At 43.5% G+C, this 24676-nt stretch overlaps 2 pseudogenes; both read left to right on the forward strand.

Annotated features, from left to right (window-relative positions):
* On the forward strand, nt 1-2970 carry LOC133924032 (uncharacterized oxidoreductase At1g06690, chloroplastic-like; annotated as a pseudogene).
* A 6418-nt stretch (nt 2971-9388) lies between these two features.
* LOC133925420 (protein PUTATIVE RECOMBINATION INITIATION DEFECT 1-like) overlaps nt 9389-24676 on the forward strand; it is a 51407-nt pseudogene continuing 36119 nt past the window's right edge.

The following is a 24676-nucleotide window of genomic DNA, read 5'->3' on the forward strand; positions in this document are numbered from 1 at the left end:
GGACAGACTATCAGCAGCGTACGTTCCCATGCGCGCGGCGCGGGACCTGGAGTGGAGTGGCCAAACAAAACGAAGCGCCCAGCCAGCCTCGCACCTCGCCACCACACACGCTTCTCCTCCTGGCTTCTCGCTCGGCGAGTGGGCTAGCGACTGATCGAGCTACAGCCTACAGGAGGGCCAGCGCCCAGCGATGATGATGGCCTTGCACGTCGCCGGCGCCGTGGGCTACTGCTGCCGGCCTCCTCTCCCTGCCCGGCGGGGGCTCCGTCCGCCCCGCGCGGCGACCTCCGAGGCGACGAGGAGGAGGGCAAGGTGAGGCTGGGCGGGTCCGGCGTGGCGGTCACCAAGCTCGGCATCGGCGCCTGGTCCTGGGGCGACACCACCTACTGGAACGACTCCGAGTGGGACGGTACGTGCCTGCCACTCTGCCTCTGCCTCTGCCTGCTCGGGTTCTCGGGAGAGCAGAAAGAGTGACCACCAACGAACGTTCTGAAATCCCGGTCATGCTTCCTATGCCACCCATAAGGTGCCTGTTGCATTGCCTGAAAGAAACCGTGTGTAACTTGCACGCATGTCGTCGATTCAACCAAAATGAAATTGCCATGTTTTTCCTTCTTTTTATGATCGCTCCACTCCAGGCAGATATGTTGTCGTCTTTGCGTTTAATTGTGACAGAATTATATCGTTGCTACTTTTACAGCATTAAGCGTGTCAATGATCGATGTACCTCCAATGTAAAAGGTGCATATACACTTTCTTTGAGTTTGTCAGATAGGAGACTGAAGGAGGCACAGGAAGCATTCGATGCCAGCATCGATAACGGGATGACCTTCTTTGATACCGCAGAAGTATACGGTACAGCGGTAAGATATTATACCAGCTACCTAGCTCACTGGCACATTCTTCCCTGCTCTTTCCGAATTCTTAAGGCACATTGAACTGAAAGTTCTTCTGTCCTTCAGCTGATGGGAGCAGTGAACTCTGAAAGTTTACTGGGAGGGTACGTATGCCATGTTCCGTTGTTTGTCACTTCAAAATTCGGCAAAAATTATGTGCATCAGTACGTAACCATCTAGTGATCGATGCATGTGTTGCCATCAGGTTCATTAAGGAAAGGCAGCAGAAAGAACAGATTGAGGTGGCCGTCGCAACAAAGTTTGCTGCCCTTCCTTGGAGATTTGGCCGAGGAAGTGTTCTTTCCGCGCTGAAGAAATCGCTAGACCGTCTTGGCCTATCCTCAGTTGAACTCTACCAACTTCACTGGTCGGCTCGTCTGCTCTCTCTGATACATGTATATGTTTGTATATTCTTAGCAGTTTTGACTAAGCTGTTTTCATTATCTCCTTTTCAGGCCAGGGATATGGGGAAATGAAGGTACCGAATGCAACCTACCCTTTGCTAAAATCTGATTTTCTAGTACCTTCTAGCGTGAGTAAACTTCATTGTTCTGACATGACTGAGCATGATCCAGGTTACCTTGATGGCCTTGCAGATGCTTATGAGCAAGGCCTTGTAAAGGCTGTTGGAGTCTCAAACTACAATGGTTTGCATTCTGACTTTGGCTTGCAAATGATCTTTCATGTTACTTTAATTGGCTGCTTCTTTTTCAGTAAAGCTCATTGGAATAACAGTCTCCATTATGGTTTCATATAAGAGAAACGCCTTCGGGATGCATATGCGCGCCTGAAGAAGAGAGGGGTTCCACTTGCTGCAAACCAAGTGAATTACAGCCTGATATACAGGACTCCTGAGATGAATGGTGTAAAGGAAGCTTGTGATGAGCTTGGTATCACCTTGATTGCTTATTCCCCAATAGCCCAAGGTAGGAACTTGCAGTTTCTTAGTTTTCTTTACCCAATTGTTCAATCGTATTGAGTGTTTTGATTTTCAATACAGTGGGTCCAATCTAGTTCTTGGTTTTCCAGTCTCATTTCTTGTACTAACTGATTCCCGTTATTCAGGTGTTCTGACAGGAAAATACACCCCGGAAAATCCGCCTACCGGTCCTCGAGCAAATACATACACTCCTGAGTTCCTCACCAAGGTCAGATATTTGTAAATCTTAAGCTAGCTTCAGCCTCTGCAATGGAACTTTGCTATCTGAAATCTGAAGATGTTTCACGTCACATATATACACAGCTCCAACCACTAATGAACAGGATCAAAGAGATTGGAGGAAGCTATGGGAAGAGTCCAACCCAGGTGCTTCACCTACAAAAGCTCATCGATCCATACAAGAAAAGGAACATATCCTAATCAAAGGCATCGAGGTCTTCACTTTCTTTATTTCTTTCAGGTGGCTCTGAACTGGCTGACCTGCCAGGGGAACGTGGTGCCGATCCCCGGAGCCAAGAATGCCAGCCAGGCCAAGGAGTTCGCAGGCGCGCTCGGGTGGAGCCTGACCGGCGAAGAGGTCGAAGAGCTACGGTCTCTGGCGCGCGAGATCAAGGGCATCAAGATGCCCATCGAGGAGTCGTGAACATGAGTTCTTGCTTTTACTCTGCATTTCACCATACAAGGGTATAACGCTGATAGGAGACTACTGTGCCATGCAGCAGTAAACGTTTTTCTGCGAGGAAAAACGTAAAGATGTAGAAATGAGCCAGAAGTTTCTGAGAGAGACTCAAAAGAATTGGAGGACACGCCACACAATCGGGGCGATCTCTCTATCGATATATATATATATAGCGAGTTAGATCGTGTACATCATGTGCAACAACCTGATAGCAACAGCCGTGATCACGGTGAACAAACTAAAGATAAAGCTAGCAAATCTTAATAACATGAAGCCTTATCTCACTGAACCGGTACAACAGCATACGACAAGAGTATATCTCCAACAGTTTCAGCCTGTGTAAGTACAAAAATATGGTTTAGATGTCAATGATTCTCATCCCTAGACACTGTAAATCTGTAATATAAGTATGTCGACATTTTCATTTGCATAAAGCAGGAGTCCGACGTCCACAATCCATATGTGAAGTGCGGTGTGAGTTGAAGTGCGGTGTGAGTTGTGATGAGCAACTAGGATAGCTTCGATCAAGATAAGCAGCACAGTAACAATCACATGCACAAATGGCACAACCATTCACGTGAAAGAACGTCCTCAAGGTGTGGAGTAAAAAAAAAAAGATCAATCAGTCCAGTTCAAACTTCTAGAGGATTACGACAGCAACAACACATTTATCAAGTTACAAACTTGACATCAACAACAACAATCATTCACAACTAACAAGAGATACGACAACTATTAATTAGAGAAGACACAATTTTTGTCCCTTTCGATTGTCTTCTCATATCTCAAAAATCATAGGTTCATGTGCATGAAATTTGGTAGTAATGTAGTTCCATGTAGACCAGCAAAAGGTTGGTTTGTTTTGGGCCTAAAACATGTGCCCAGACTTGGGCTAGACAGCTATTCTGCATGCATTTGTAACCGAAATAAGCCGGGCTCAGGCTAGACCACTCAATCAATTTTACATGTAAAAGTAAATAAAAATTTTGTTTCGAACCTGGCTCGAACTAGGTCTGATCATTTCGGGCTTGCTGACCTCTGCCTAGGCCTGTCCATTAAGCCACATTGGGCTAGCGTTTTCGGGCGAGGCTTCGGGCTCGGTTAACGAGAAATCTCGTTTGTCTGATCATTTCGACAAACGAGTTTATTTTTATTTTTATATTTTTTCATTAAAAATTTAAATAAATAGATTTCTCATGAAAAAAATTGCAAAACAGCTGCAGCCCTCTGAAAGGGCGGTTAGACCTGCGCCCCTAGGAGGGTGGGTGGCTTAACCGCCCTATCAGAGGGCAGCAAGACTGTTAACCGCCCTCTAAGGGGACGGGATAGGGCCTGGGAGGACGGTTAGCAGCCTAGCAGCTCTTTGAGTGGGCGGTAATGGCATATTTTTTGCTAAAAGTTGTAAAATTTTGTGTATTTCATCAAAATTTAAAATAGGAAATTTGCAAAATTTGGAATTAAAAAAGTTGAAGAGTAGTGAAAATGGTATATTGAGGAAGCGAGAATTTGGAGTAGGTTACGTAATTTTTGGAGGATAAAAAATCAGTATTTGTGAACAAATTGTATATGTGAAGCACTCGCAGCATATTACACGGGTATGAGTTTGCGAACGGCAACAAACATAATATTAAACATATGGTGAAAAATATCACATGAGACTGTAACCACGATGACATGACGAGGAAAAGAAGGTGGCATGTACGGTTCGCACAAAGACCTACTTATTAGTGCGCCGCTCCTAATCATAACATGCCTAAGCGAGTGGAAATATATCGGGTTACATTAGATACTCTCTACTGAGTGTACGGCACAAGGGTCCTCGCAACCAGATGACCTTGGCCGCTGGTGAACATAACCCAGCTAAACAGCCAAAGCAGATAGGCCTCCAAATACATGGATACCGAGTTTGTGTTGGTCTGTGTGTGCATGTACGCCGGCTGCAAGTATGACAGGTGACAATAAGGATCATAACTAGATACTCGAATAGTAAATGAGAGGTTGTATTGTACGGTACCTGAAACTGTAGGATCCACTTCTTTGTTGGCCCTCGTGCATCGGACAAGAACTCAGGCACGTAGGGGGGTGCGTCGGCCGTCCGCTCAACCGGGCCATAGCGTTGATGCATGACGTTGATCTAGTCAGCATCCATGTCGATGACCCCAACCGCATCTCCAGCGCAAGGCAAGCCCAAGAGGTAGGCTACGTCCTGCAAGGTTGGGGTCATCTCGCCATAGGGGAGGTGGAACGTATGTGTCTCTGGCCTCCATCGGTCAACCAGTGCTGCTATCAGCGAGAGGTCAAAGTAGAAACGACGCGCCGCTGCCTCGGGGTTCTCCGTCGATCGAGCCTCAACCAAACGGCAAAGCGGTAGGAGTCTTGCTACTGCCAACCTGAACCATTGGGAATATAAATAAACTGGGGAATGCAATAGATCAATGATATGGTAAATTCGTATAAAAGTATGGATACCTGTGCTTCCACCGATCGTCGATCGTAAGTAGCTCTCCAGGGCCACGTGGTCGGAACACTCCTAACTCCATCTGGTGCTCAGCGGACAAGAAGCTACGGTGCCTCTTGTCCACTGCAGGGTTGAGAAGCTCGGGAGTCGCAGGGTCCACCATATCTGCATTTGAACGACATGTACATTAATACATTGCAACATGTAGACAAGAACAAAATATATTGAATGCCAAGTCACTTTACAACTATATGTAACATGAATATATTGCGACATGTACTTACAAATGAAAGGTTCAAATGCTAGATAGCGAAGTACAATTAAGGCAGCAAGCTATGCTAAATACAATCACACTAGAACGCGTCATAATACTCACCTACACAACAGGTGCATTTTTAGGACAGTACTTGTACGTGTGACCTGTTTCATTGCACTGACTACATCGCTTGACCCTAGGACACGCTTCGGATTCATCCATATCATTGCGAATCCGGTGAGTTTGTTGACGGCCTGGTGCGTTCTTCATCTTTTCCAAATCAGGCACATAGATTTGTGAAGGCCTTGGATTACTTGTAAAAGTGTCAACAATGCCGTAACCATACATCTCATGATTCCAGGGGTTCAGTATTTGATCCTTCATGAAATACTTTGAAACATATTGCCTGGGAAGCATATTGTGCTCCGCACACGAGCTATGATGTGTGTGTACAAGGTTTGTGCAGCAATTGTGGCTTCTGGCAAGTACAAATGCATGTCCCACTCCTAAGCACGCACTCTTGCACATGCTGCTCACGTCTTCCACCCCTCCGACCCTTATCCCGGCACAGGACATTGAACCTGTGCTCCGCAGTCCCCTCTTGATTTGCGCGATGCATGTGGGCCTTCTCCATATACTCATATAGCATCCATCCATAGAGCATACGATTATCCTCCATTACATTTTTAGCAGCTGCGTACCGATCAATAGAGTACTTACAAGTCCCATGTAAAATGCCTTCTACAATTCTAACAAGTGGGAGGGACCTCATTCCTCGCATGACCTAGTTATAAACCTCAGCAAGATTGGCTGTCATTACTCCATATCTTGCCCCACCACTATCGTATAGCAAAGCCCATTTTTTATTTGGCTCATTACGTATCCACTGTGAAATGCTCCTAATAGCTGACCCTGACCTACTTATTATCTGCAGTCCAAGAGCTATCGGTTCATCACCAGTAGGTGCAGCCTCCACTGTCTGTTTCAGAGTTAGTTCATCCAGTCTTGCCCATAGGGCATTGAACTTCCGTTGCTGGTTTTGACTGCACAACTTTTTGAAAAGCTTCATCAACTCTTTGTTTTTGAACTGTCTATAGAAGTTTGCACCCATATGACGCATGCACCACCTACTCTTCAGGTCGGGCCACTATGCTGCTACACCCCGTCGAACACTACCATGTTGCATATCCAGCAAAGCCTGCAACAACCCTGCATATCTATCATGAATCAAACACACATCTGGCCGGTCAAGAACAATAGCATGTTTCACCCACTCAAGGAACCAATACCAGTTGTCCCCGTTCTCACTCTCCACGAAAGCAAACCCTAGTGGTAGGATTTGGTTGTTACCGTCGACCCCAATTGCAGACAATATTTGTCCTTTGTACTTCCCAGTCATGAATGTTCTATCCAGGCAAATGATGGGTCGACAGTACCGAAATGCTTTGATGGATGCAGCGAATGCAAAGAAAGCACGCTGCAATACTCGTTTCCCGCTGTACTCCGCATCAGTGGAGGGATAATGCTTGATATCATAGTAACTGCCTAGGTTCCTTCCACATATTGTAGCTGATTGACGAGGTAGATTGTGATATGATTCTTCATATGTTCCGAACCTCATCTCAATAGCCTTCTGTTTCGCCCTCCATGCCTTCGCATAGTTTATTGTGTACTGGAAACTTTGCTCAATAGCACGGATTATTGATCGTGGCTCATACCTTAGGTTGTCCATAATCTCCCCCATACATAACATTAGCAATAAAGACAGATGACAGGTTCCGGTGGACGAACTCTATTTTCTTAATGTGACAATTATGTTCCTTGACTATTGAGCAATGCTAGTAGTCTACCCATTTCCCTCTAAATGCGTGCACCCGTCAAGGACATTGAGGCACCAAACACTTCACATCATACTCCCTTTTACTAGATTTAACAACCTTGAACTGCCTCCGAAGAGACAACGACCAGAATTTAACTGCATCAATAACATACTCCTTTATAGGGTACATAGCATCCTAAGACACCTCGTTCTCATGGTACTGCCACGGTGTCCGATCAGCCTCGCTAACCACCAGCTTTAAAAATTCATGATCTCTCCGCTCTGCAGGCACTGGAGCATTACCCTCCTCGTCAGATGAAACCCCATCGGCAACGGCTTCCTCCAGCTCTTGATCCTCCAACTCCATCTCTTCAATTATACTAGGGATATGCTCCCTCTCATCGGCTACACCCATCGAATGCATCTCAGGAATATCCCTAACATCTGCCCTGGTCCCGACGTTTACTGGGTCTGATTAATCTTCCACTGCCTCACTTGGTGCCGCTACTGCTTTCACAGAGTTCACCTCTGTTTGATCTTTTCGTTACACCTCAGCTAACAAAATCAGAGGCAGGCCACGTTCACAAGATATATCTATATACTGCCTCTAAGTTGATGTGGCTTCGATCGGAACCACCTCGCCAAAGTATCCATGACTAGCACAGTTGAGGACAGCTTTCAGCTTAAGATCATGTTGTTGTGGATCCAGTTGGAAAAACTGCATGAGCCACTTGCACACACCCGCAATGGTCCTCTCATTAGCTTCACTAAAACCCTTCATAACATGACGAAATCTAGACAGATCTACATCGTTAGGACCGTACCTAATTTCACCATCACCATAATATATCTGAAAAATTAATTTATCTGCCATCCTTGGAAACATCCGTAAATATAACCAATGTTAAGACCGACGAACTATATTTCTCAGTATCGGAAATAAAAAATTTACCGACACCGATTCATACCTAACAATAGGTTCTTCAATACTACCCCTACCCAAACTTACCTACAAATATTACTCTATACAATCTACATTTAATAGCTATCCTACCATGTCAGAATTAATATTCATAGTATACTACCATTTTCTAAACACTACATCCTAGGTCATACCATTATCATACAGTGCTAAATCCTATGTCACATAATACTACCCTACAATTATTACTCTATACAATCTACATATTCAAAACTAACCCATACTACAAATAATATTCTATATTTCATTGCTATCCTACCATGTCGTAAGTAAAATTGACAATTTTCTACTAAATACATCATTTTCTAAACCCTAGATCATACATGTCTAAACCTATGTTATACAGTGCTACTGTACTAATTAACAACAATAAAAATATAGAAGAACTTATCAGAAAAGTGATCTTCAAATCCGCAGATCAAATGCAGCAGGGTTCCACCGCGCTCTCTTCCTCACCTCTCTTCTCCTCTCCTCCCTCTTCAGAGCTTTCTCTTTTTTCGGAATAAAATGAGGATTTCACCTCATTTTTTGCCCTCTTATAGAGGAGGGGGAAGGGGGGAGGCGGGTGGGCAGTCACCTTACTGCCCCCTCAGAGGGTGGCAAGGAGCCGTAACTGCCCTCTCAGGGGGTGATAAGGCCACGGCTCGGGCGGGCAGGTTGTAGCCGCCCTCTGAGGGTCGGTTAGGTCATCCGCCCTCCCGGGGGCGGTAAGTAGGCCTAACCGTATTCTCAGAGGGCTGCAACCCTCTAGTTTTGTAATTTTTTCCACGAGGAATATATTTATTTAAATTTTTAATCAAAAAAAAAATATATAAAAAAACTCGTCAACAAACTATCAAAATCAAGCTCAATCGGCGCCCTTTCACCACCCAAACTGACATTTGCGCCAAAATTGCTCATAACTGAAATTGTAGTAGTCCGAACAAAACACCCCTCAAAACTCAAAAATCGGTGCTCTAGGCAACAAATCCTCAAACTCCCTTAATAAACCAGAGCTCATCAAATTTGATGCCGATTCAACCACATTTTTATTGTATGTCCCATTCTGTCTCCTTTGTGTTGTGCCTTGGGAAGTGGGTGGAAAAACAGGAGAGAAACGCGTCATAGGGATTATAAAAGCATGATGAAATGCCCTGGATTTGGGCGCAGATAGTGCAGGGACTATAAATCATTTTTTCAGAAGGGTATAATATAATGTTTCCTAGGCAAGCTAAGAAATCACCGTACATACTACAGTATTTTACTCCATTTCTTGTCAAACAAATTACGCCGCCAAAGACAAAGAGCACGAGAAACCTCCAGGCCGCCTTGTAAAACCTCTCCGCTCACTCGAATCCCCAAACCCTTCTGGCCTCCCCATGGAATCCGACGGCCACAACACCTCCACCGTCGCAAAAGTGCAGCGTGGGCCACCGCGCCTCGCACCCGCTGTCGACCTCGGCGGGCAGCCGCGTCTGCCTCTCCTATGCCGCGGTGCTCCTATCCTCCGCGCCGTCGTGCACACTCTCGCCGACCCGACACGGGCTTGTAACACCTGTTGCCGCCGGCGTTGATCACGGGGATGTGAGTTAGAGGATCGCACTTATGAAGAACTGGAGGGCGAAGAGAACTCAAGAGAGAAGAAGACAGGAGGTAAGTGTTCTGAATGTTTTCATGTCTGAAACTCCAATTCGGTTAAAGGTTGTGTTATATACTCAGCAGCTACTCACTGGCCATAGGGCCCCACCCATGCCAGCTAGACACATACACCACGCCAGCTCATCAACCGATCGCTGCCAACCAACTTGTTTGAATCGGTTAGCGCCCGCACTGCTCTCTGGAGATGCTCCTGTGGCAGGTCCGACATCTTCCCCCGCTTCAGACATAGCTTGACCCCAAGCAATGGCGTTAGGAAAATATTGCTGAACCACATAGAAATCCGCCCAGGTAGCACAATCAGCTGGCAAAGAGATCTACTTGATTAGCTCTTGTGGCTTCACCTAATTGCCCTTCTTAACCAAGGGTCGGTCCAAAATAGCTTCAGGCAACACATCTCGGCCATCCAACTCAGCAATCTGCGGCAAATGAGCATACACTGGAGTTTAATTAGGTGTAAATGGTTTCAATTGAGATACATGAAACACATGATGAATTTTGGCTTCAGCAGGCAACTCCAGGCGATAGGCAGATGCCCCAATTTTCTGAACCACCTTGTAAGGACCAAAAAACTTATAAGCCAGCTTAGGAAAAGGCCTATTGACCACTGATGTCTGGGCATAGGGCTAAAGCCTGAACAGAACCTGTTCCCCAATCACAAATTGTCGGTCATACCTTTTTTTGTCAGCCTGGACCTTCATGCGGTTCTGAGCTACAACCAATTGAGATTTCAGGGCTAATTGCTGTGTTTCTCGTTCCTTCAGAAATTCACCTACTGACAATTGAGTGGCCTTGGAAGGCCCATCAGTCTAGTCATAACCGTTTTTGCAAGTTAGATTGCAAGTGCTGCTCATCCAAGTAACTCTCGTAAATGGATAAGTGTTGATGCACTTCTCTGAGAGCCTTATTAAGGAATGCCATTGGTTGTCCCCATTGCATAAGAACAACCCCAATCCCAGAGGCACAAGCATCAGTTTCCACCACAAAAGTATTACTAAAATTAGGCAGGGCTAGAACAGGAGTGCTACTCATTGCCTGCTTGAGGTGATCAAAAGCTGCCTATGCTTTTGCAGTCCACTGAAAGTGTTTCTTTTTCAATAGATTGGTCCTTGTGACAGTGACGAGTCCCTCCTGCAGGAAATTCTCCATCACGGTAACCGTCTAAAGGTTTAGCAATGATCCTATAGTGTTTCATAAATTTTCTATAATAACCAGTGAGACCTAAAATTCCTCTCAACTCAGTCACATTGGTTGGAGTAGGCCACTTAAGCATACCTTCAGTTTTGCTTTGATCAATTGCCACCTCTTCATAGAAATAATATGGCCTAAATAGACCAATCTGTCTTGGGCATAAGAACACGTAGATCTCTTAATGTAGAATTGATGCTCTCTTAATTTATCCAAGACCTGTCTCAAATGATCCACATGATCTTCCAAGGTAGCACTATAGACTAATATGTCATCAATGAACACCAATGCAAACTTCCTCAAAAAGGACCCAAGAATGTCATTCATAGCACATTGAAATGTAGCTAGGGCATTTGTAAGCCTAAAAGGCATGACCCTAAATTGGTAATGGCCATGATGGGTTTTAAATGCAGTCTTGTATTCATCCTCCACATTCATTATTACTTGATGGTAACCAGCCTTCGTATCTAAGCTAGTAAACCATTTTGCTGCAACCAACTCATCCAAAATTTCATCAATGATAGGTATACGAAATCTGTTTTTGATAGTCAAAAAGTCCAACTTCCTATAGTCCACACAAAAATGCCATGATCCATCTTTTTTTGGGACCAAGAGTACTGGAGAAGCAAAAAGGCTAGAGCTAGGAATAAGGAGACCAGACTCTAGAAGCTCCCTAACATGCTTTTTTATCTGATCTTTATGGAAAGGTGAATATATATAAGGCTTAGAATTAACTAGGACATCATTAGGGATGAGGGGTATGGAGTGATCACAAGTTCTGGCAGGTGATAAGGTACTGGAAACACCAAAACCATTTTGATATTCAGACAATAAGTGCTGAATTACCTCAGCTGCAGAAGAATCAGCAGGTGAAGAAGGGGACTACAACACTGCTAAAGCCCATATTTCATTGCCTTGGCACCATTTCAGAACTTGTACTGCATACATCTCATTGATCCCAGTTTTAGGCACTCCCAACCCATGCAAAGTGATATCTCTCCCTTTGTACTGAAATTGGAGATATTGATCCTCCCAATGGGGAACCATTGGACTGTAATGCTTCAACCAGTCATAGCCCAAGATTGCATCATAGGCACCCAAATCCAACACCCTCATATCAGTCTAAAAGGTGTGGCCTTGTGTCCACCACTCCAACTGAAGGACAGCCTTTTTCACTGAGCAATGTATCACCATTAGCCACCCTCACCTGAGTAGGTGATATCTGAACTGGTTGCACCCCAATTCTAGGTAACAAGGCAGCATTCACAAAACTATTAGAGCTACCACTGTCCACAAGAATAAGCATGACTTGATTTTTGACTAAAACTCTAATCCTCATTTGATCCTTGGACATAGTACCAGATATAGCATTGAGAGACAAATGATAAGAAGTAGAAGTCTAAATATCTTCCAACTCTAATTGCTATAACACTGAATCAGACAATTCCATCTGAAAATCCTCCAAGGCCAAAGCATTCACCTGAGTCTGTGGTTTCTTAGGACAATGTTGAGCATGAGTAGAATCAAACTTGTCTCCACAATGACAGCAAAGACCATTGGCCCTTATGTAATCACGTAGTTGGCGTTCTTTCCACAGATTGCTCCTAGCTGTACTCAGTTTGGTGCCTTCTTTCCCTGAACCCCGAGTACCAGGTCCTTGGTAGGGAAATTTAGATTTACCCTGGGCCAACAACTGCTGCTGCACTCTAGCAAGAAAAGCTACCCTATCAACTGAATCAGAAAGCTGAGACTGAACGGCCCCTCTCAACTCATATTTCAGTTCTTTCATGAACTGAGACACAAAAAACACTTAATCATAGCCTATGTTATGCATTGACAACTGATATCTAATCTCTTCAAACTCCTTAGTACAGTCCTCAACCGAACCAGACTACTTAAGATCCAACATATCAACAATCGCTCTTCGGTAATCACCCACACTGAATTTAGTCTCCACAACGCCAATAAACTTCTCCTAAGTTCCCATCCCAAGAGTCACCCGATAAATTTGCAACCACTTAGCAGCGTTGCCTTCCATATGCAATGAAGCTACTGTCGGCCACATCGATGCATCCACATTATACAAATGGAAATAATCGAGACACTTCTCCTTCCAAATACACGGGTGATACCCATCAAACTTGGGAAACAACAACTTGGGCACATAATTGCATTGCATATGGGTAAACTGAGTACTACTGCGATGTGGACCAAATGTCGAGTAGGTAATTGAAGGCTCACCTGCAGATGCAGTCGATGCTAGTGGTGGCTGACGAGGAACTGGACATGGAAGCAGTAGATCCCCATGCATATTGACGAGACACAGCGGACTGCTTCCACGATGCTCCAAGGGCCCGGACATGTTCAATTTTTCCTCCAATTGACTTGTAGTCGCCATCAGTTGCATCAAGTGTTGATGGTCACGATTGGATTGATCAACTGACTTCATGGTGACTTCCAATTGGGCGTGCAGCTACCGCTGAGCGTCATCGATCAAGCCCACCCGCGCAAACAACATGTCCAAACTCTCCAAAATGTGCTCTCAATGATCTTTAGATTTCTTCTCTGACACCTCCATCGCCACCAAAACAAACGATTTCTGAGGAGATGGTTTCGGAGGGGTCGTGGTCACCACACCTCAAACTCACCAAACCAGCAGGGACTATTGGGACGTCAAATTGAGACAAGAGAACTCGGACGAAGTCAATCTCAACTACCCCACTGGATTTACTGACTAGCCGAAGGAGTTCTGCACCAACCAGACGCAGTGCCCGCCGAGGACCGCAGAATCTGATATCACTTGTGATAAACCAAGTTAAAATATGTCTTGATTTATTTATGATGGGTGATTGATATTAGTATTTATTTAGTTTGATGATCTTTAGTTTTGCATGAGCTTTGATGTGATTTGAATTGATATGGGATTTCATTCGAGGATATTGATTATGGACTAACTGGAACTAGAGTTGAGGATATATGTTTTCTTATCTCATAGTGTACAGGTGATGGATGCAACTTGGCGATCGACGGGGGGATGAGCAGGACCAACCAGAGTGTTTGTTGCCGGATGATCAAAGAGACCGGACAGATTCAATGATGATCCTAGCTGAACACGTAGAGGTCAAGCAAATCATGAAAGGCGGATAGAGACAGCATGTTGACAAAGTCAAGAGAAGGGGATGCCAGTGCAAGCGACAAGACGGTCCGAGAGATCAGGAGCGGAAGAGACTTGCCGACGGTCAGGATTGTAAGACGGAGTACACGTATCGATATCAAAGCATTTGTTTAAGGTGTAGGCAAGTGGGGAGTCACGCTTTGAGAAGCGTGCTAGAGTTTTGTGGTTTGGCCTCAGTCATGGGAGGACTAGAGGAGTATGTGTCACCATCATGAAGCTTGCATCGAGGTGAAGCTAAGTCATGAAGGCACCATAGCCATTTGATGAATCGAGAAGAAAATAGATCAAAATACTCTCAGTAGTAGGTAGGAGTATACTACAAGAGAAGGATATTTTGGGAAAAAGTTAGAAAACTTATGGGTCAAATTTTCTAGGCTTATAAATAGAGTGGTGGGACTATAGGAGGAGAGAAACCAACCATTTTGACCCCCCCTTATGCCATCTATATGAGAGCCTTGTGATAGAGTTTTGGAGGAGATAAAGAGGAGTGCTTAACCTATGTATTAGGTGAAAGCTTTATGAGGAAAAATCTTTATAATCTACCTAAAATAAGGCTAACCTCATCTGCAATGAAGTTTATTTTTCTTCATGTTATTGTGCTCATCTCCTTCTAGTTTCCCTCTATTGGTCCCCTTGCAAGTTTGCAAGTTTTTCGGTTTCCGTATTTGATTTTTGTTTGGATTTTTGGGCTGAAATTTTAGCGCCTTGTGAGGTCGCTCTTCTTGTTTCTAGAGGCATAAAATTTGCATACACAAGCTTATGTGATTGGGTCTTAAATCCCCTTGCCTCTAGACAATCAACTTGGAGAGCTTCGTTGCTCGGTGTTCATCTTTTCTTGTTTCTTTGCAAGTTGTGATCTTTCAAGTGCTAAGGCACATGAATTGATATTAGATGGACCCTATGTTTCATATACCATCTGTGGAGTCGTGTTGTCTCAATTTTCTCTTGTTAAAACTTCTCTCTATTTTTTTTTCCACTTGAATTTTGAGATGCGTAGGGTGATCTAAATAGCAGAAGGCCATTGATTTCGTAAGAAATTTATTGAGACTTCTATTCACCTCCTATAATCGCTAATCTCATTCCTACAATTAGTATCAGAGCCAGTTTGATCACTTATTGACCTTTACCGGCTTTACGATTTGTAGGCAACAATTGGGAGAAGTTGGAAGATTCCTCTATTTAATAGTCGAGAGTTTTTTTACTGGAAGGTGCGCATGAGCGCTTATCTTCTAAGCCAAGGAAGTGCAATTTGGGAAATTGTTGATTCCAACTGTGTGATTCCGGCTGCTCGCACAACTCAGATTCAAATCGAATAGTATGAGGCCAACAACAAGGTCAGAAATATTTTGTCCACAAGTCTAAGTTGGAATTAGTTTAATACGGTTCAGCACCTCCGTATTGCCCGGAAGATCTGGTCTACTCTGAGTGTCTTTCATGAAGGCAGTAATCAGATTAAGGCTAGACACCAAAGCACATAGAACTAAGAATATCAAATATTTATGTAAGGCCCCAGAGAGTGTTTGGATGAGATGTTTTCTCGCTTTGATGGTTCATTAGTAATCTTCGATCCACTGAAGTTGTGCCCTATTTTGACCACAAGAGAGTGATCAAGCTTCTCTATGCTCTTGACCGTAGCACATGAGAAGTGAAAATCTTAAGCATTTAAGAGTCACCAAGTTATGACATATTAACTTGTGATGAACTCTTCAGCAAGCTCAAATCCACCAAGATAGCCAAGGTAGGTTTTGGAAACTCCCTATTTCGGAACATGGTGTTAGTTTCTGGATCGAATGGTGGCAATCTGGCTGGAGCTAGCTTCTCTTGTGCTAACACTTCATCGAGTTGTTTTGCATTGTTTTCTTTTGTTTCTATCATAGAAGAGCAAGTAGACACTTTAGATGATGAAGACCTTGCTCTTATTGTGAAGAAGTTCATCCGCTTCTACAACAATCGCCAAGACCAGAGGAGGGGCGGTTCTCGTGCCTGCTTTGAGTGTGGTGATACCACCCACTTCAAGGTGGATTGCCCTAAGCTCAAGAAAAGGGAAGATCACGACCACAACTACAACAAACACAAGATGAGGAAAAAGAAGCCCTTCTTCAAGAAGAACTGCAACAAGATGGCCAAGAAGGCGACCAAGACGGCTTCTAGGGCATTTTTGGCTGCTCTCAGTGACATCGACATCTCTTCTAGCTCGGAGGAGGAGGAGCTGCCCTTGAAGGACAAGAAGAAGAAGAACAAGGACTTCACCGGTCTCTGCTTCATGGTGGATGACAACAATGACAGTGACCTCGAGCTTGATCCCTCTGAGGTATTACCTTCCTATGATCAGCTCTCTTTCCAAGTTGATACCTTGAATGATGCTCTCATTAGCCAGGATATGTTACTTATGAAAGCTATGCGTGAGTTGAAAGAGCTTAGGCCTAAGTATGAGTTGTTTCTTCTGAGCTTGCATTGCTTAGGTCTGGGTTTGATGATGAGGAGTGTGAGAGTTGTTTGTTGGTTATGACTGAACTTACCGAGCTTCAGAATGTGCATGCTTAAGTCACTAGTCGGCTTGTGAATGTCGAGAAGAAGCTCCTTGAGTAGGAGTCTAGGTCTACTCTTTTAGGTGCTTGTAAGAATTACCCTTTACTTGTAAAGGATATTGAACTGAAATACAAGTGCCTTAAAGAGCTAGAATCTATATTGGCAAGTGATGGGTGTTCGAAGGATGTGCAGCCGAACTGTTCCACTTGCATATTCTTTCAGGACAAGCTCAGCTAGGTTAGAGGGCAAGTTCAGAAACTCTTGGATGAGAATGACTATCTCCTTTCTCTAGTGGAGAAGTACTCAGGGGGCAAGAGAAAAATGAATTAGATCTTGGCCGAGACCAAGATGTGTGCTGATAAGGCAGGTTTGACTCTTGGATTGAGATTTGAGAGGGTTGCTTATAATGGGTATAGTAAGACTGTTTTCACCACACCTACTACCCTAGAAGCTGAGAAGTCCAAAATCAATGTCATATCACAACCCATCAAAAAGAAATCCACACCACAACCTACTAAGAATCCAGCACCACAACCCAAGAAAACTCCACAACCTAAGGTGAGAGCCCCAGTGAGAGAGCCTAGAGTGACCGGCACTGCACCTACTACTAGAGAGAGGGTCACCTTGTTAGGTTTTCCTTTCATCGTATGAGAGATGAGCGACATGAGTGGGAGTGGAGTCCTCGGGATATGATTTGTCTCTCTGTTGGTGTACATGAGTCTTTTTCTCGCTCTCGCCCATGAGTCTTAGATGCTTGTCAGTTTTGTTCCAGTGGTTTTACGTGGTGTGGATTTTACCATGACTCATATGGTTTTGATCCACATGTAAGAGGCTTTGAGTCCCACCCCTAGCGTGCTAGTGTTGATCTACATTCACTTGCTTTCACTGCTTAAAGGTGGATGACCCAATATTGGATTCCCAAGGGATTTTTGTCTAACCCTAGTACTCATCCACTTACTATTCTTCTCATATGTAGGTGGCACATTGAGGCCTAGAGAATAAGTGGCTCATTGACTCCAGTTGTTCAGGTCATATGAGGCTAAAGCCAATGGTTTCCCTTTGTGGACGAAATTCATGTCGTGAAGGGATTTTCGTTCCCTTCAGCGCTCCAACAGTTTCCCTTCACGGTTCTAGTCATTAAGGGATTCCCAAGGTCATTCCCTTCAGGATGGGATTCTCTCTCCTTTCCCATCGCGGTTCTCCTTGAAGGGAAGCTATTGAAGATGAGAGAAAATAAAGGGAATGAGAACGGGGAAGGGAATCAGGAAGGGAACAAAATGAAGGGAATATTGTTGGAGATGGTCTGACTGGAGATGCATCATGGTTCTCTAGTCTCACCTCGATGAAGAAGAACGAGTACATCACTTTCGGGGATGATCGGAAAGGAAGAGTGAAGACCAAAGGTATGATAAGGGTGAGTGAGAGTTTGACTCTCAAAGATGTGGCTTTGGTGTAGCATCTAGAATACAATCTTTTCTCTGTATCTTAGTTGCTAGATGAGGACTTGGAAGTGCGTTTGAAACACGATACTTCTCAAGTTCTTGATTCTTCTGGTGCTTTGATTCGCCAAATTTTTAGAGTTGAGAGAGTTTTTGGAGCTGATTTTTTTGAGTCTCTTGGTTCCTCTTGTTGTTTGATTGCACAGCCTTCTTCTGAGCTTTGGATGTGGCATAGGAGACTAGGTCACACAAGCTTTGATTTGCTTACTCATTTGAGTGCCCTAGGTTTAATCCGAGGATTGCCCAAGATCATGTATGAGAAGAACCTTATTTATGCTCCTTGTCGTCATGGCAAGATGGTTGCTGCTCCTCACCCACCAGTCAATCTGGTGATGACTGAACGACCAGGAGAACTTCTCTATATACACATTGTTGGTCCTTCGTGGGTTCGTTCGGCGAGCGGGAAGTGGTATGTTCTTATCATTGTTGATGACTTCTCTCACTACTCTTGGGTCTCCTTTCTTGTGTGTAAGGATGAAGTGTTATCACACTTTCGAAACTTGGCTTTGAGATTGTTCAAAGAACTCTCTGATGCATTGAAAGCAATTCCTAATGATAATGAAACCGAATTCAAGGACTATATCTTTTTGCTTTCTGTCTAGAGCATGGCATTGAGCATCAATTTTCTTCCCCACACGTTCATCAACAGAATGATGTGGTGAGAGGAAGAATCGCACATTGATGGAGATGACTAGGATGATTCTTGATGAGCATAGGACTCCTAGGAAGTGTTGGTCTGAGGTTATTAGCACGGTGTGCTACATCTCCAATCGAATTTTCTTGTGCTCGATCTTGAATTTGACTTCTTATGAGTTGCATTTTGGGAGGAAGTCAAATATTTCGCATTTGAGAGTTTTTGGGTGTCGGTGCTTTATCCTAAAGCGCGACAATCTTGATAAGTTCGAGTCGCTTTCTTTCGATGGTATTTTCTTGGGGTATTCTCTTCATGGTCATTCTTATAGGGTCTTTAATCTTGACACTAACACCATCATTAAGTCATGTGATGTGACTTTTGATAAATCAACCCGTTGTGGTAGCCTTGTCTTTGAGTGTGCAGGTGACTAGGAGATGAGCGAAAGTATCTTTGTAGATGACAACCTTCCAGTTTTCGGGGACAACGAGGATGATCCACTACTTTCTACTACCACACTTGCTACCGAGCTGGTTCCTGCATCCTCTATATCGGCAGAGGGTCCTGCAACCTCTACTTCCACTTTAGCTACTTTTGAGACTACACTAGCAGTGTTTAAGAGGGAGATCATCTCGCGGCGTGAAGCTCCTCAACAAATTCAGCGGCGACACCCTCCACAGATGATGATCGGTGACATGATTTAAAGGGTAACGAGGTCCAAATCTGCTCATTATCCTCATTTTACTGATTTTGCATTTGTTGTTTCTTTTGAGCCCCATGATGTTGGACATGCTTATCTGATTCGAGTTGGGTCAATGCTACACATGAAGAGCTAGAAACTTTGAGAAAAACCAAGTTTATGTCCTTGTAGAGCCACCCCAAACTATAGGCACCAAATGGATTTTTGAAAACAAACAGGGGGAGGATGGGTCTGTAGTAAGAAACAAGGCTAGACTAGTAGTTCAGAGTTTCACTCAGGTAGATGAGATAGACTTTGGAGAGAATTTTGCTCCAGTAGCTAGGCTAGAAATCATTAGGATTTTCCTTGTATTTGTGGCATCCCAAGGTTTCAAGTTGTATCAAATAGATGTCAAGAGTGCTTTTCTAAATGGTTTTGTAGAGGAAGAGGTCTATGTCAAACAACCCACATGCTTTGAGCATCCCAAATACCCTTATAGAGTATACAAGCTTTAGAAAGTTTTGTATGTGCTTAAACAGGCACCTAGGACTTGGTATGATAGGCTTAGATCTTTCTTGCTAGGGCATGGGTATGTGATGGGGTCAACTGATAAAACTTCGTTTACTCTCAGGCATGACAATGATTTCTTACTTGTTCATATTTACGTGGATAATATCATTTTTTGTGGCTCTTCTCTTGCACTTGTGGCTAAGTTTGCAGAAACTATGAGCTGAGAGTTTGAGATGTCGGTGATGGGTGAGCTCAACTTCTTCCTTGGACTTCAAATCAAGCAATGCAAACAAGGCACCTTCGTCCACCAAGCAAAGTGATGAGCCCATAGATCCTTTGGATACAATCAATATCGCCAATAATCCTCAAATCATACAAGGTCCAATTACAAGAGCACATGCACGACAATTAGACTACCAGGTGAACTCATTTCTCACTGTTCATGTTTCCTTGGATGAATTACTACTAAATTCTTGTGATATTTTATTGTTTAGGAACGTGGGAGAAGCACTACAACCTTACCCGGAGGTCACCCCTCAAAGGCCAAGTCTACTCGGACTCGATGCTAAACTCCAGTCGAAATCGTGGTCGTAGTCAAGTCTCAAGACAGCACGTCAGTAAAACATGCATAACTCTCTCATAAAAAAACCGTTTAGGCGTTCTTGGACTTGCTGAAAAGCTTATGTCGAGCCCTTTCCAATGGATCTATTCTTGACCAAATATTCCTTATGGTTTAGTCAGAGTCAAAGGAATAAAGTGCTGTATCACCGTTTTGGACCTTGTCGAGTCTTGTAATCATGTCAGGGTCGGAGTCCAGGTTGTGCACGCCTGTTTCCATGGCTGCACAACCCTAGGTCGATCTCCTCACATCCTCAATATATATATATAGTAGCCATCGTAGTTTAGGCTTGGGTTTAGCTTAGATTATTCTGTTTTAGACAGTTTCACCGTTTATTGGTTTGTTGAACCCCAAACTCAAGCACTTCATTGGTAATTAGCAATATTCAGATTGCATCTACATGTTCTTGCTTGTTTTCTCAATTCGCTTGCAGAAAAAAACCTTCTTGACGAGGTCAACCACGTCTTGGCACGATTGATAACCACAAAGTAGTGGTGTAGAGGTTGTGAGGGTTCTTGATCTGTTCTGGTCGAAGCCTTTGGATCATCAACGTCGAAACTCCATCAATCGACTTATCATATTATCTTCGGAAGATCGGGCAAACGCGCATCAAGTGGTATCAAAGCCTCGGTTGCCCGTTAGGTAATTTCAGTTATTCCCTTTGTTGTTTTGTTCCATTACCTAGAGTTCAGAAAAATTGCCCCACAAAATATTAGATCATAGTTTTTCCGCTATACAAACCACTTTGAGCTTTTCACAATTTTGTTTTCAGTTTTCACGTTATTGAGTTTGAGTTCATTGTCGGTGTCTTTATTGCTAGACGAGTCATCGTGTTCTAGTTTCTAGCGTTGAGTCTTTGCTAATTTAGTTGTTAAGTTACTTGGCTTGCCCTAGTCTGCTATAGCCGAGACTGTATCTCTAGTCGAGTCGACCATCAACTCTTTTTCGACCACTAGTTACTTTGACCATCTACTCGAGTTCGACCACTAGTCGAGTCGACCATCAAGTCGTGTTCGACCACTAGTCGCTTCAACCATCTACTCGAGTTCGACCACTAGTCGAGTCGACCATCTACTCGGGTTCGACCACTAGTCACTCCGACCACCCACTCGAGTCCGACCACCTAGTCGCTGCGACCACCTAGTCGGTTCGCTCACCTTCTCGGATCCGACCACTTAGTCAAAGTCGCCCACCTTCTCGGATCCGAACACCATAGCCAAACCAAAGGTAGCCAAAGGTCAGGGAGAGAGACAGGGAGAGTGAACCATATACCCCTGCTCTCTGAAAAAAGGTTGTGACCCATATACCTCTTTCGACTTAGAAAAGTTAGTAGAAGAGTTTTGAGTTTGTGTCACATTCATAAAAAAAAGAAGAAGCAAAGAGTGCTAAAAAAAAGAAAGCAAAGAGTGCAAAAAGAGAGAGAAAAAAAAGAGAATCAGTTTGCATTGCGATTTTTGTTCCATTGTGCTTGTGTCTGATATAGTCTTCGGCTTGCTTAAGCTAGTTCTAGAAACGTGATCGGGCCAGCAACTGTGATGAGTACTTTGAAATTTTATTCAGCTTTGCTAATCTGATTTAATTAATTGCTATTCCTTGCTACTAAATATTGCCTGTCCAAGCTACACCTTCTCTCGATCAAAACGGTATCTTCCCTTGCAACTACCTCACTCGCACCCGATAAGGTATCATGAACCAGCCACCGGTTGTACCAACTGCGGTGATTGGTAAGAACACTTGCAAGAGCGTGGTAAGATGCTTGAGAGTATGTGACTCCACCTCCACCACCTAGTAATCGATAGGGATAATTTATCTTTCGTTGTTTTCTATCTTTGACTAACCATGGCAGGAGAAGCATCGAATGCACATGAGTGTGTTTTGAGAGAAGAACTCACAATGTTGTTGGATGATCATCAAAAAACTATTAATGACGATATTGACAAGAAGCTTGCAGGAATCAATACCGTATTACAGCGACTCAATGAAAGCATTGCAATGCTCAATACACGCTTTGATCGATTGGTTAATCCGCCACCGAACAATGGTCGTGTGGATCCTCATGGTGCAGCCTACGAACAAGATGAGTCCATCGTGGATAATGAAATTTTGAGACAAGAACGTGACGCCTTTGATGAACGACAAAGGAACCGATTGAACTTCAACCGTCAAGGTATGAGAGGTAATAATTTTTAGCAATATACCCATGTATTAATTTGATCTATTTGCTAAGGTTAAGTTTACTATATCATGTTTTGATGGTACTTATGATGCTGAATGGTATTTAAATTTGGAAGATGATGGTAGAACAGAAGTTTAATACTTATTTAGTTCCTAAAGTGCATAAAGCTAGGCAAGCCACTAGTGAATTGAAATTTTTTTGCAATCATCTGGTGTAATAGAGTTTGCATCGATGGATTAGCACCTCATACATGAAAATGCTTTAAAGGTTACTATGCGTAACAGATTTGTTCCATCCTCTTTTAAATGTGATTTGCGTAAGAAATTACAGCGCTTAAACCAAGGTGATAGATCCGTAGAAGAATATTATCAGGAGCTTCAAATTAGTATGTTGCGTTGTGATATTATTGAGGATGAAGAGGCTACAATGACACGCTTTTATGGAGGGTTAAGGTGGGAAATTCAGGACATAGTTGATTACAAAGAATACGATAGTGTTCCTAGATTGTTCCAACTTGCGTGTTTGGCAGAAAAAGAATTGCAGGGACGAAAAAGAGGCCAAGGATCAATTTTAGAAGGATGACTACTTCAAAATCAACACCAGGACAAGTCAAAATAGCCCCACGTTCAGCTACATGATCTCCTGCCCCCTTCTCGAGTAGGGCGCATTTAGCAGTACCTTCGACACCATCACACGCTCCTGAGGTAAGCAAATTCGTAAGTGTGCAGGGTCCAGCCAAGAGCTCTTCTTTGGTTGCTTCTATAGGCCGATCGACCGGGATTGTATGCCACCGATGCAAGGGAATGAGCCACATCATGAAGGATTGCCCAAGTCAGCGAGCGTACATTGTAACAGAAGACGGTGGATATGTAAGTGCTAGTGATGTTGAGAATGAATATGCTCTTGTAGCTAACCATGCAGGTGACGAGGATGGACTTGAGACGGATATCGACCATGAGGAAGTGTTCAATGCCACTGCCACGAAGAATTATAGGACCCTCATTGTGCAACGAGTGTTAAGCACTCAAATAGAGCAAGTAGAACAGCTACAACGCCACAATTTATTTCAGATGTTTCTCATAGTCAAGGATTATCGTGTTCTAGTCATTATTGATGGAGGGAACTGCAATAACTTGGTAAGTTCAGATATGATCAAGAAACTTGCCTTGCCGACAAGAAACCATCCTCACCCTTATCACATTCAATGGTTCAACAACAGTGGTAAGGTGAAGATAATGCAAACAGGTAGGGTGCATTTTTCTATTGGTTCATATCATGATTGTACTGATTCCGATGTAATACCCATGCAAGCATGTTCACTTTTGTTAGGACGACTATAGAAGTTTGATACTAATGCAACACATTATGGTAGAAGTAATAAATACACCCTTATGCATAAAGGAAAGAAAATAACTTTCTACCTTTAACACCTGCTGAAATTGTAAAATGTGAACAAGAGATAGCTAAAAATAACAGAAAAGAGTTTGAGAATGAATCTGAAAATCAGCAAGTAGCGAAAAAAGTTTTTCCACCCAAAAAGGAGAAAATAACAACAATTTCTAAGTCCGATGGAATTAGACTAAAAGGATGTGTTATGCTTGCTACTAAGGCTGTGTTTGTTTCTGCTTCTGAAACTGCTTCTGCTAGTGGCAGAAGCCAGAAGCCAGAAGCCAGAACAAACGAGGTTCTGGAGAAGTGGCTTCTAGAGAAGCCAGAAGCCTGTTTCTGAGGAAAATGAACTAAAGCTGAGAAGCTCGCTGAGATGTGCTTCTCTGAGAAGCTATGTGCTGAGAAGCCAAAAATTTATTGCAGAAGCCAACAACCTATTTCCAAAAGCAGCTTTTCAGAAAAGCCAAAAGCACTGCTTTTCAGAGAAGCTCAAAAGCAGAAGCTCAAACAAACACGGCCTAAATCTGATCTTGCTGAAATTTATGCTAATAAGTTGTCATGCCATGCTTTGATATGCAAAGAGGCCTTAGTTTCACTCAAGAATATATCTAGCTCT

Source organism: Phragmites australis, chromosome 7, assembly GCF_958298935.1.
Source record: "Phragmites australis chromosome 7, lpPhrAust1.1, whole genome shotgun sequence".
Classification (NCBI taxonomy): domain Eukaryota; kingdom Viridiplantae; phylum Streptophyta; class Magnoliopsida; order Poales; family Poaceae; genus Phragmites; species Phragmites australis.